The 12969-nt window shown below is 45.3% G+C and overlaps 1 long non-coding RNA gene across 3 annotated transcripts in view; it reads right to left on the minus strand.

Moving 5' to 3' along the window:
- Window positions 1-1087: 1087 nt before the first annotated feature.
- LOC134739182 (uncharacterized) overlaps window positions 1088-12969 on the minus strand; it is a 109158-nt gene continuing 97276 nt past the window's right edge. Inside the window, exons 4-8 of one of the 3 annotated variants that reach the window (XR_010125736.1) lie at window positions 7374-7440; window positions 6036-6237; window positions 4501-4642; window positions 1466-3540; window positions 1088-1255 (exon numbers count right to left, since the gene is read on the minus strand). This is a non-coding gene — a long non-coding RNA (uncharacterized LOC134739182). Of the gene's footprint in view, window positions 3541-4500; window positions 4643-6035; window positions 6238-7373; window positions 7441-12969 lie in introns of all 3 variants that reach the window. The other 2 variants (XR_010125737.1, XR_010125738.1) reach the window with 2 other exon arrangements.

The raw sequence follows: 12969 nt of genomic DNA on the forward strand, positions 1-12969 counted from the left end.
GGCAGCCATACAGGAAGACAAGTAAGGACCACTGCCTAAATCAAGACAAGAGACAATGGTGGGAAAGATGTTGAGAGCCCCAGGCAGATCTCAGAGACATTTTGGAAGTTTAATTGACAGGATTTGGTAATGGGCTGGATATGACCCCAGGATCCCAGGCTCTGCCTGGTCCCAGTCCACTGTCTTTACCTGAACTTTATCACCTCTTAAGGATCCTCCAGGAGCCCATAGAAGCTGAGCCAGGCATTGACACCCAGCTCGTGAATTAATCCAGACCACTTAGCACTTGTGCACACCTGCTGTTCCTGAGTCTCAGCTTTATTGAGGCCTTGAAACCTCTCTTTTTTCCTCTATTCCCCTGGTTACCATTGTGTTCCTAGAGCTTCCATATGTCAGGCTTCACTCTGACACCTGCTCCAGGGTGATCCACAATGTGGCTCTTGCTATTCATCTTTATGGCTTTATTCTGTGGGTACAATGCATCCCCCACCCTGTCCCAGCACCTACAAGCCTAACTGGCTGGGTCTGCCCCTCACCAACCCCTTTTCCCCAATCATGTGTGGTCCTGAGATGCTGCCCAGCTTTCTAAGAATGCCTCTTTTATTGGGATATTATACTTCTAGCTATTGACTAGGCCTGTTCCTACCTGGCTATGCCTCTTAGATCCATGTCTCACTGGCCTCCTGTTTCTAAGATTCTACCCTTCTTGAGAACTCTTGCTTGTCTCATGGCCTAGATGAGATCCTATCTGCCTGTTCCTCTTCTATGGCACCACTAACTAGAACCAAAATGAAACTGCTATGTCCCTTTGGACTGTTGGCTTCTTCTGTCTTGGGTGGCAGACAGAACTAATGGCAGGCAGGCCACTATCTGGCCCTGTCTTGGCCAGACCAAAGTTCTTCCTATGTGGTGAGATCCTGGCCTGTCACTTTGCCACACCCACCCAAGTCACAACCATGAGAGCACTATGCAATGAATATGCCTAGGTAAATATGCCTATACAGGCCGATTCTTGTGCATAAACATGTACACATGTAGGTATATGTTTATTAATAAAAGTCTACAATGACACAACTTCGTATAATTATTTTAATTCATCTAACGCCATATATGTAAGGATTAAAATTCAGATATGTAGACAGACCCTGATTATTGGGTATAGTCATGAGCTGCTCACAAAATGACACCTCCCTGAATTGGTCTCACTCTAATCTTGCTTTTATCTTCCTGCACAGAATTATTCAGGTAGGCCTTCCTTTAAAAAAAAAGAAAATAAGATCATTGCAGAAAATCATACCCAACTCCCAAAGTTTACCACCTCTTCAAAGCTGATTCTTGCCTTGGTTCATCTTTTCTTATGATTCATAATTCCTTACTTTTTATATCAGTCACCTATGGTCACAATAGTGCTGCATGAGGTACAATCTCAAAATATAGTGGCTTAGAATAATAAACATCCATTCACTTTACTGTTCTGTGTGTTGGTATTTTAGGCAGAGGTGGCTGAGCAGTCCTGGTCTCAGAATTCTCTCACGTTCCTGGTAATTGACTATTGGTTGATCTTGGCTGAGATGACTCTGGTGACTCGCCTATTCCCACGTTGTGTGTCCCATCCTCCAGGAGCCAGGCTGGGCATGTTGTCATGGTGATGACAGAAGGCAAGAACAGAAACGTAAATGGAAACATGCAAGTACTCTTTCAAGCATTTGTTTGTGTCACATCTACTAACCTCCCATTGGATAAAGCAAGTCATATGGCTTCTAGTGAAAGAGTTAAAGCTTTAACAACACCTCTGGAGGCTTCCATAGTCAAGAATTTTGAGGTTTAGTTGAGTAAAATGGCAGAGTCAAAAGAGTAAACCATCAGATGGAACGTCTTAGGAAGACCGTGGTGACAAGAAATTTTAAGAGCTTCAAGCCAGGGAGATCTTAGCTTGAAGAAATCCTCACCGCACCATTTTATAAATAAATAAATAAATAAATAAATAGCCCAGAGGGTTTCAAGTGCATTTTCAAAGGGAGAGAGATGGAGCTAGAACAAGAATCCAAGTCTTTTGCTCAGCCCAGCGTTCTTTCTGTTGCCTGAAGTTTCTCTGGCCATTGGCCACTCAGCCCCTCTATAATGTTCACCTGTAAGCTTTGTTTTCATTTTCCTATCATCCAACTGCGTGATAATAAATTGGTCTCAGTACTCTGTTTTCTTAATTCCTAGTAGAAGCTGAAGGCATTGCTTTTCTCCTGGGAACCCTGTTTAGTGCTACTGATTGGAGGTGCCTCCCCTGGGTTTGCAGAGGGAGCAATGTTTTAGTTCCTGGAAAATTTAATACACAATTTGATCTTTGCTACTCTACTGAACTTCTCCTGAGCTTGCCTTTCCTTATCTCCTTGCTCTCCCAGCTGCCAGGTAATTTGATCTGGATCTATCTTATCAGTCCTAGGCCAGCAAGCAGGTGACGAATGAGGGGCTGGGGAGGCAGCTGTCTCTTCTTTGAGGCCACCGGCATCTTTGGAAGAGACTCTATGTGTGGCAGTTGCTGGAAATGGAGGTGAAACTCATTCCCACACTCCTTAGTCTAAGGCCTGTACTGTTTATTTTTTGTTTTTTGTCTTTGCCTCCTCCAACTCACTTAGAGGTGAATCTTTCTTCTTCAGAGTTCTTGGCATTCCTGGGGCTTTACAGTGGTCTGGTCATTGAGGCTCCCTACCAGAGGACAGAATTTCCCTGGCTTAACCCTTGTTGATGTGAAAATAATCACTCATACTTATAAATCATATTCAGAGTCTTGAATTGAACTAGAATGTAAAATAGTGCTGCAGATGGATTATTCAACCTTCTGAAAGAGAAGCCTTAATGTTACAATGGTGGTGCTGCCCCAAGTAACCTGGATAGGTCTTATGCTTCAGATGTGAGATTAAAGGATCAAGGGGAAGCTGTTGAGTCACGGCATCTGACCCACTTAAACCTGTTAGACTCTCTTCAAGAATCTGATATGTCCTTTGAGAGGAATCACCTCTGAGTTGTATCTCTTCTGCATGGCTACAGGGAGAAAGCCTGCTATATCTACTGGAATAAAAAAAGAAGCAGAGAAAATGGAATCTAGAAAAATGGATATCCGGATCCAGCTGGACAAAGCCCTGTGATGTTAAAGCCACCAGTCTGACTCTGTAGGACACTGTCGCTACCACATCCCAAAAGGAAATGTACCCAGCCTGCCTACTTGCCACTCAGCATCCCTCCCAGGGGAAAGAGCTATGCCTTAGGGGTGTGATGTCACAAACAAGTCAACCATCATTTAGGGGCGTCATTTCAAGGTTCCCCCTCTCTGCTTCTCAGCTTACTTTCCCTCTGCTGCTGTCACCAAGCTGTCAGCATCCAAATTAGCACAGAGCCCCAACCCAAGCAAGCATCAACTGGATTGTCAGCCCAGTGAATGACCCACCCTGGGGACCTGCTGTTATACCCTGCCTCAGCTGTCACCTTCCTGTGGCCTTCCTCTTTCTCCGAGCATGCAGAGCCATGAAAACAGCAGTAAACTTCTCCCTGAGAAAGAAAAATCTCTGTGTAAGGTCAGGTAAACACAGGGCCAGAGAAAGCTCTCCCTTCCCCCTTCCCACAGACACATCTTATCCTCGCCCCAAGCTAAGGACCTCTAAATCCAGCCACAGTAGCAATCCTGGGATGGCAGGAAAATGTTCAGCCTGGAAACCACAACCTCTGCAGCACAGCAGCCAGCACCAGTGAAGGACATGGAGTTAAATCGAAAAGGAATTTGAATGACAAAGCGACATTATGTCTATCTCCCTAATGATGGGACAAGTTGGTCTTCTGTCATTGGCAAGGCAAAACTGCCAGGACCAGATCTGTATTTAAAAGCTATTTCTCATGGTTTTAAGTCACCAGCTCAGCTCAATACCTAAAACAAAGAGAATGAATTATGGAACAGGATGAGGGGAGCTTGTTAATTTTCCTACTGATGCACTGTGAAATGAAAGCTTTATTCTAAGAATGGTATATCCTCAGGGCTCTCTCTGGAGAGACAAATTCAAATGTCTTTACTGTTTTCTTTGTCCCTTACTTTATGGCTTTTTCTGTATACATTTACAAAGTATATATATTTCATGGTATGTCTGTGTCTATAGGACTCAGGGAGTTCAAGTCTGTGATTCTCTTTAGGGCTTCCTTGACAATAAGGAGGGCTTAGGTGATGTTATTGATGAATACACACACACAGACACACACACACAAACACACACACAATTAGAATTCGTGGCCAGCCTGTCTGTATATATTATAGAGACATCCATGCAGTCTGCTTGCTATTGTCCGCACTAGTGAGCTATAGCCCATCTCCAATTGGAACCCAATGAAATAATCATAATAATTTTGCCTTCATGTATCACCTTTCATCAGGGAGGATGAAAGGACTTCACAAACTCTGGGTTCTTCTTTGATCTAGGCGCCTATCTGTACACCGATCTCCATTGTGTATTCTGCCCTCACCCTGCAGATGGGCCTCCCATTGACAGTAATTGAACTTCCATATGCAGAGCAGCCAAAAGGCCGGCCTGGCCAGAGAGACTTCTGTCAGCTGCCAGGAGGGAGAGGGCTGCTTCCAGAAGGGACTTGGGTTGCTGTTCTGCATCTGCAACAGCGGGCAGGGATTATAAACGTGGGGAAAAGAGGCAAGTAATTCTTAAGCTGCAACTTCAGTTTTGAGAGAGGGGTGCTTAATAGGAGATGGAGGAACATTCCAGGTAACATGATAAAATAAATCTCCAGAATGTGGGTGTTGCCTAAGGCTCTGCTCTTCACTGTCTTCTCTTCCATATCCAGACTTTAGCTATTAGCTTTATGGGAAGGACTCTGAAATATGTATCCCAGGCTCAAACTCTCTTGGGTCTAGCCAGGCATCTCTAGCTATCTCCTGGGCATTTCCATCCACATATTTCACTGGAACATCAATCACAGCTTCTACCAAATATTATATATGATTCTTCCTCCTCCTTCACTCTCAAATAGCTCCCTTCCCTGACTTTCCTACTTGTAGTCACTGATGTTACAGCCACAAGTAATTTAGCAAATATCTGTGTTCTCATGGAGCTTGCATTTTAGAGAGGGGTGAGAGAATCCAATAAACAAGCAATAAATGAAGAAGAGAAACAGCAGGAAATGATAGTTTAGGTGGTGATGGGTTAGGGATATGCACCTCTTTGGACCGAGTGACCAACATTGGCTTCTCCAGGGAGGCAATCAGGGAGGAAACTATTCCAGGTGCAGGGAACAGCAAGCACCAAAGCCCTGAGAGAGCCAAGGCCCCAAACAGAAAAGATGCTGAGCTGCTGGAGCATGATAACAGGAGAGTGGGAGGAGATGAGGTTAGAGAGGTGGCCAGTGATTAGATGAGGTGAGGCTTTGGTGATGGGATGCAGAGTTTGGAATCTAAGCCAAGTGCTGTCCAAAGCCAGGGAGGGTTTCCAGCAGCAGCTTGTGGGAGCTGATGTCCATTAGTAGCACCTCTCAGCTGAGACTTTGAGTCACTTTGACTCTTCTCTGTATCACACACCTCTCTCCATACAGGCAGTGTCTAATGTGGAATGAGAGAAAGTTTGGTAACCCTCCAACTCCCTTTGCTTCTCCCCTCCAGGGTCCCGGACAGAGTTTTCTGTGTTCAAAAGAACTAGCAGTCAAACAGAAAATAAAGCATCCTTTTTGTGATCGCTGGGAAAGGACAAGATACCCTTCAGGCTGTGAATGTGGCTTAGGCTAGCAGACTAAAGCTTAGTTTCCCAATTTTTCTGAGAATACAGATCTTGGGACCCACCTGCTCAGGCATGCTTGCTGTTGGAGGGGGTGAGAATGGGTGGTCTCATGGAGAGTGGTTGCTACACCCATCTCCCAGCTGCTGAGAGTGTTGTGTGCTAAGGAAATCACAGCTGCCCTCCTCAGAGAATTGTCCTTGGGAGGTTCCCCACCTTCCCACTAGGGGAAGCATGCAATCCATGACTGGTATAGGGTACAAAAGGCAGGCCCCTTACCTCTAGGTGAGACAATTCTGTGGTACAGTTCGTGCTCCAGAGCTCCCGTGGGAACAGGTCCAAGAAGTGTCCAGCTGAGACCCCAACCTTGCTCGGTCCTCTGCTGCACCTGGCTTACCTTCCCCCCTTCTCCTGAGAGCATTTTCTCAACAGACATGGGCACTTCATCATCTTCTCAGGATCTGCTTCTACGGAATGTAACCTAAGACAAGTGGAGATAGAGCCAGGCCTTTTAAGGAGCCCTGACAAATCTCCACAAAATTTCCATTCACTTATCCCTTTTAAATTCATTCATTTATTCAACAAATACATTGAAACATGTTTTGTACACTCTGGCACACAAGAAATCAGGTGGGCACAGCCCATTCCCTCATAGAGCTTACAAACCAGGAGGAAAGGCAGACATCAACTGGTAAATGCATTCATTTGGGTGCATCATGTCGAGAGTAGTCTTCGTCATTGTAATGGGACTGTTTGCCTCCAAGTCCCTATTTCTAAGACGATGAAGGAACAGGAGTAAGCCTGGACACCAGAGCCTTTCTTCTGCTTTGGGAGCTGCTGAGATGTAGCTGGGATCTCTTTGTGTCCCCACTGGGCTGACACTCACCAGTGAGCCAAGAAGGGAGGGGTGGTTAAAGGCGTGAGGACCCCAAAGGGGACCCCTTGAAAGTGCTCACTCCTCCTTTTACTAATTATTTTGTTTTTTGAAAAGCTTGCCCTGTTTAGTCTCTCAGAAGGCTTTCCTGCCCACAGGGGATATGGCTGCCTCCCAGGAGAATCTGGCCAGGATTTACACCACCCAGCCCACAAAATCCTGAACAGCTCGGGACCAGCCCATTCTATTATGAGCTGAGAGTCACTCTTCAGTTCTCATGATTGCAGGTAAATAAATGTTCCAGCCATCCCGAGCTCTCACATGGAGACTACCTGCCAAGGAATTTTTTCCCCCGGGACCCATGGCCACATTGCTGGGCTGAGACTTTCTAGCATTCATAGAATTCCCCTGTTACAACGGCCACTAGTCAGCTCCCATTGCGTTAGTTTCCTGCTTGAAGGAGGTAGAAGAGAACTGCTGGCTGATGCTTGTTTAACTCACTGTGAAGGGTGCAGTTTAAGGAAGATCTCCCTCAAAGGCAGCCACATTCCGGACTCCTCTATAAGTGCTTACTAATGGAAGAGATAATTTGGGGTCAGGGCCAGCTTCGTGGGCCCCTGACCTGTGCAGTTTACACAGGACTCCACGCTTAGAAGGGCCCTACTCTTGGTTTAATGTTCTGTTGTTGCTGTCTTAAAATTCTTAATAATTTCTAATCAAGGGTCCCTACCTTTTCATCTTACCTTAGGCCCCACAGATTATGTAGCTTGTCTGGTTTGAGATCATGCGTCAAGAGTTGTTCCAGGTTGCCTGCCAAGAAGCAGAGAGAAAGGTAAAACTTCCCTTGGATCTCTTTCACCCCAGGATGCTGGTGAATTCTAAAGGCACAGGGGCAGATTTCTGCAGTTGAACAGTGTCTCTGGGGAGAGTATATTCACAATACAGAACCATCAGACTGTACAGAGACCAACATGGTGGACAGTTGCTGACTGTCAGGGGTAGCTGCAGAGGGAGAACGGAGATGTAGGAGCAGGAAAAATCTGCTTGATTGTGAGCAGAACTAGATCTGTTTTATCTTGGTATGGCAGATGTTTGGAGCTGATCATTTTTCTTAGGGAGCATCTGGGGGCTCCTTGAAGGTCTCCTGTTGGCCCTTCACTGGGTGTTCCCTTCATCCTGACAGATGCTTCTCTCTTCCAGGAGTCAGTTGAGGCCTCTTCCACAGCCCCTAGAGATCCAGCATCTCCCCTCAGCTCCTGGGGCCCCTGTTGAGATGAACCCAAGCAAATCCCACTCTGTTCCTCTCTCCTGCAGGGCCCACCTCCACCCAGCCCCACCCCCTCAACCTTGAAACCATGGGCCATTTTATCTCTGTCAGTTGCACAGTAAGACACTGATCTTTCCTTCCACACTTTCAAATGCAGGCAATGCGTTTCACAGTTTTCTGAGTGATCCCGTGGAAGCCTCCTTGTTAAATCTGAGGCAAAGACGGCACTCCCTACCTCTTTCCCATGGGTGGAGTGGGAAGCCTCATGACATGACCACAGCTTTCTCTGAAAAACGAATACATCACACATACTCACACACATTTTCAAAATTCTCTCATTCTCTCTTTCTCTCTTCTATTTTTGTATTGCCAGAGTAGGTAAGAGGGGACTTAGAAGTTATGAAACCAGTTCCTCACAATTTTCCTTATAATTTTTGCATGAGAGATCTGGCTTTGGAATTTCACACTATTGTGTTTCATTGTGTCTGTGGAAACTTCAATATTAACACCTTACTACAGGTGCCAGGCCCTGGGTTAAGCACCGTAAGTTGAGTCATATATTATTCACACAACCCTGTAAAGTTTACAAAGCAGCTCATGTGCCCTGCCTTATTTGGCTCTCCCCACTGCCCAGCAGAGTGAATCTATTGAGATTCAGGAGGCTGTGTGGTTTGCCCTTGTCACTCAGCTTGTGAATGGAAGGGCTGAGGTGGAGACTTCTTCCCAGATCTCCCACCGCTGACTGCGGGCTCTGCCTTGGCACTTCTGCCCCAGAAACACACATGGATGTTGGTGACTATTACATGAAGCAGCCACTGGTTAGCACTCTACCAGATATGGAGATTATATTAATTTGTTCTCACTCTGTCAATAAAGACATGCCTGAGACTGGGTAACTTACAAAGGAAAGAAGTTTGGCCAGGCGCGGTGGCTCATGCCTGTAATCCCAGCACTTTGGGAGGCCGAGGCAGGCGGATCACCTGAAGTCGGGAGTTTGAGACCAGCCTGACCAACATGGAGAAACTCTGTCTTTACTAAAAATACAAAATTAGCTGGGCATGGTGGCACATGCCTGTAATCCCAGATACTCGGGAGACAGACAGGAGAATCGCTTGAACCTGGGAGGCAGAGGTTGCAGTGAGCCACGATCTTGCCATTGCACTCCAGCCTGGGCAACAGGAGCGAAACTCTGTCTCAAAAAAAAAAAAGAAGTTTGATTGACTCACAGTTCCACATGGCTGGGGAGGCCTCACAGTCATGGTGGAAGGCAAATGAGGAGCAAAGCCAATGTCTTATATGGCGGCAGGCAAAAGTGTGTGCAGGGGAACTGCCCTTTTAAAACCATCAGATCTCGTAAGACTTATTTATTATCATGAGAACAGCACAGAAAAGACCTGCCCCATGACTCAATTACCTCCCACCAGGTCCCTCCCATGACACGTGGGAATTACGGGAGCTACAGTTCAAGATAAGATTTGGGTGGGGACAGAGCCAAACCGTATCAGAGATAAAGCAAAAGACCAGTAGAATGTGTTACTATTTTTGTGGTTGTTACTTTTAGCTCCTGGGTCATCTGGGTTGACTGTTTAGGATGTCGAAGTTCATACTCATCTCTGGTGGCCATCTCACTTCCGGACTTCATCCGGACAGCTCTGACCATGGCCTACCCTCGTCTTTTCCCTGTGTGCCCTGGTTGCCTTGGACATCTTGGGGTTCTGATGTACCCTCAGTATCCCCTACTGAAGTTTACTTTTCTTGCCTCTCAGTGCTCCAGGCCTCTGCTCATTCTGTCACCTAATTACCTTGCCTTCACTAAGGCAAGAAAGTTGAAGCAAGCCCTCAAATCCCTTGTAGGTGGCCAGTTAGCTTTTTAGTGGCCTTTAGAGATCATAACACCAGACTTGACCAAGTCCCACCCTAGTCACCTAATCCTAAAGAGTGTCTGACATGGTGGACAAGGGGACAGAAGCTTGGGATCAGGCTCCCAGGAGACTTGAAGGTGTGGGCAGGGTTTTGTAGCTCTAGATCTTACACCAGATGATCAGCCATGCAGAGGACACGCTGGCCTTGAGTGGAAACTGCTTGGTAGTTGCTGAGGATGTTATGAGTGTCTAGAAAAGTTATTAGAGTGATTCAGGTTAAGGGAACATTGGCTAAGATCAAGAAACAAAAAATAGTAATAGGACATAATACATTCAGTGCGTGCTAAGTACTGTTGTGCATTATTTTTTATACCCTCACTAACCTCATGTGTATATGAGGAGGGTAAAATAATTATCTTCAATCTACAGGGGTATAGAGAGGTTAGGTAACCAGTCCAAAGTCACACACAAGTGGTAGGATTCAAACCCAGATCTTTCTGAGTTTGAAGCTCATGTTGTTAAGCATTATGCTGTTTTGTGATCTGACTCCTTGGGAACACCAGAGATGAAGATTGCCCATGTAACAATGTGGGAAAAAACATAAGAACTATTTTAAAGAAAAAATAAATTACATTTGTTGCAAAGTTCCACCATGAAAACACGTATGATTCCTCCAGCTTCTTCTCTCCCAGGGTTTCCCATTGGCTCTGCCTTGGATTATAAAGTAAATAATGGCTCTTCTTTTGAAGTTTTGCAAACTAAAGTATCTTTAAAAGAACTCTGGGTGTGTTACAGAAAAGTGATTTTCCATAAATACACATTCCTTTAAACTTTTATTCTGAGGGGCAGTCATAAGACCTACTGCCCCCATGGCCAAATCCACCACATTAAAGCAAATGAAAGCATAACTCAGATGATTAATGTGAATTATTCCTTCCATAACCCTTTATATTGTCAAAGTGCTTTGCCCTGTTGCTGTTGGTTTGTACAAATTAAGTAACTCCGCCAGCCAAAACACCAGGAAGAAAGATTTCACCAGGCTTTGATAGAATTAAATAGTCCAGCATTCTTTGGCCAACACGAAAGTTTTCATATGAAATTGAAACAAGAACAAATGCCAGGCTAAGAAAGTCCAATGACCAGAAAAACTTCTGGAATAATATTTTCACAACAGTGAACCAAGGAAATATTCAAGGCCAGATTACCCCTCCCAACAAGGTCACAGCTCTGTAAGAAAATAATTAGTAGAAGACTCTTTGTCCTTCCCCTCTCTGCAGAGTGAAGGCACTAGCCCTTTGTATTTGGTTGTAAGGCTGATATTTTAGAGAGCTTTGTTTCCTCATGCCCCAATGCAAGCTAACCTGAAGTGGAGCTGTGTTAGGCTGTTCTTGCATTGCTATAAAGAAATACCTGAGACTGGGTAATTTATAAACAGGTTTAATTGGTTCTGTGGGCTTTATAGGAAGCATGGTTCTAATGTCTGCTAGGCTTCTAGAGAAGTTTCAGGAAGCTTCCTGGTGGAAGGCTAAGGGAGAGCAGGCATGTCACATCGTGAAAGCAGGAGCAAGAGTGAGAAAGCGAGGTGCCACACACTTTTAAATAGCCAGATCTTGCAAGAAGTCACTCACTATCATGAGTAGTGATGGCACCAAGGGGATGACGCTAAACCATTCATGAGAAATCCACCCCTGTCACTTAGTCACCTGCACTAGGCCCTACCTCCAATACTGGGGATTACAAGTCAACATGAGATTTGGACAGGGACTCATATCAGAACTGTCTCTGTAGTGTCTCAGTTTAAGTTCTCCCAGCAGCAGACTGAGACAAGGATTTGAGTGTGAATGTTTTTTTGCGGGGAGGAGATCCCAGAAAACACTGGCAGGGCAGTGGAGGAGTGAAACAGGAAAGGGAAAGTAGCTAAGAGAAGTTCATACTAACCAAGTTACCACATTGGGGGACTAGAGGTTAATCTTGCTTAGGTCCTCTGGGAGTCAATGAAGAACATGTGCCTCTGAGGGGTAAGGATTTGGGGTATTTAAATACCATCTCCCATTACCTATTGTTTAAGAGCTGTGGGATAAGGATGTCAAATCTCAGCTGCCTCCAGCAGCCAGGGAGAGCTCTCGGGCTAAGTGCTTTGGGTGCTGGCAGCTGGAAGATGGACTGACGTGCATGGAGATGGTTGTAAATGCCAATGCAAGCTGCATCTTACAGAAGAGAAGAAGGAGTAGGCAGAGCATCTAGGGCCCACGATACTTTTAGGGGTTCATGAAAATGTCTTCATTTTGATTCCTTTTAAGATCAGAAGAAAAACATGACTATAATAATCGTGATACATAACAATAAATCCAGTCTGAATTATATTTGTCTTTATACCAATACCGTCATAAAATATAATTTTTAATTTTTTTTTTTTTTTTTTTTTTTTTGAGACGGAGTCTCGCTCTGTCACCCAGGCTGGAGTACAGTGGCGCGATCTCGACTCACTGCAGCTCCGCCTCCCAGGTTCACGCCATTCTCCTGCCTCAGCCTCCCAGGTAGCTGGGGGCTACAGGCGCTTGCCACCACACCTGGCTAATTTTTTGTATTTTTAGTAGAGACGGGGCTTCACCGTGTTAGCCAGGATGGTCTCGACCTCCTGACCTCGTGATCCACCCGCCTCGGCCTCCCAAAGTGCAGGGATTACAGGCATGAGCCACCACGCCCGGCCAATTTTTAGTATTTTTAATGGAGGAAGGGGCCCATGAAGACTGACAAAAGTCATATGTGTCCCTGGGTAGGGGAAGAGCTTCAATTATTTTTCTTGATGGTTGGCACATTCTCTCATTTCGGATGGCTCACACTGATCCAAACCACTGCACCTCATTTTACCAATTTCTCTCCACTTTTCTTTCTTTCTCTCCTGCTTCCTTGCTCCTGTGTCTCTCCTGCTGTATTTCTTTTTCTCTATCTACAGTGAACATTTGTTATTTTTGTCTGCCCATTATTCATTCCCAAATCTTCTGATAAATAGCCTCTGAATTTGCTTCAGAGGAACCAGTCTTTCACTGCATGCAGTCTGCCCTACCTGCTCCTAGCCAAGAGGTGGGCACTTAACACAGATCAGATGCTCGCTTCTTGGAATTTGACTTTTGAACAGAGTAATAAAAAAATATTAGTTTCTGCTTCCCAAATCCCTGGCCTGCCCTCGCACCTATTCTCTTTGAAACC

The sequence above is a fragment of the Pongo pygmaeus genome, chromosome 2, assembly GCF_028885625.2.
Source record: "Pongo pygmaeus isolate AG05252 chromosome 2, NHGRI_mPonPyg2-v2.0_pri, whole genome shotgun sequence".
Classification (NCBI taxonomy): domain Eukaryota; kingdom Metazoa; phylum Chordata; class Mammalia; order Primates; family Hominidae; genus Pongo; species Pongo pygmaeus.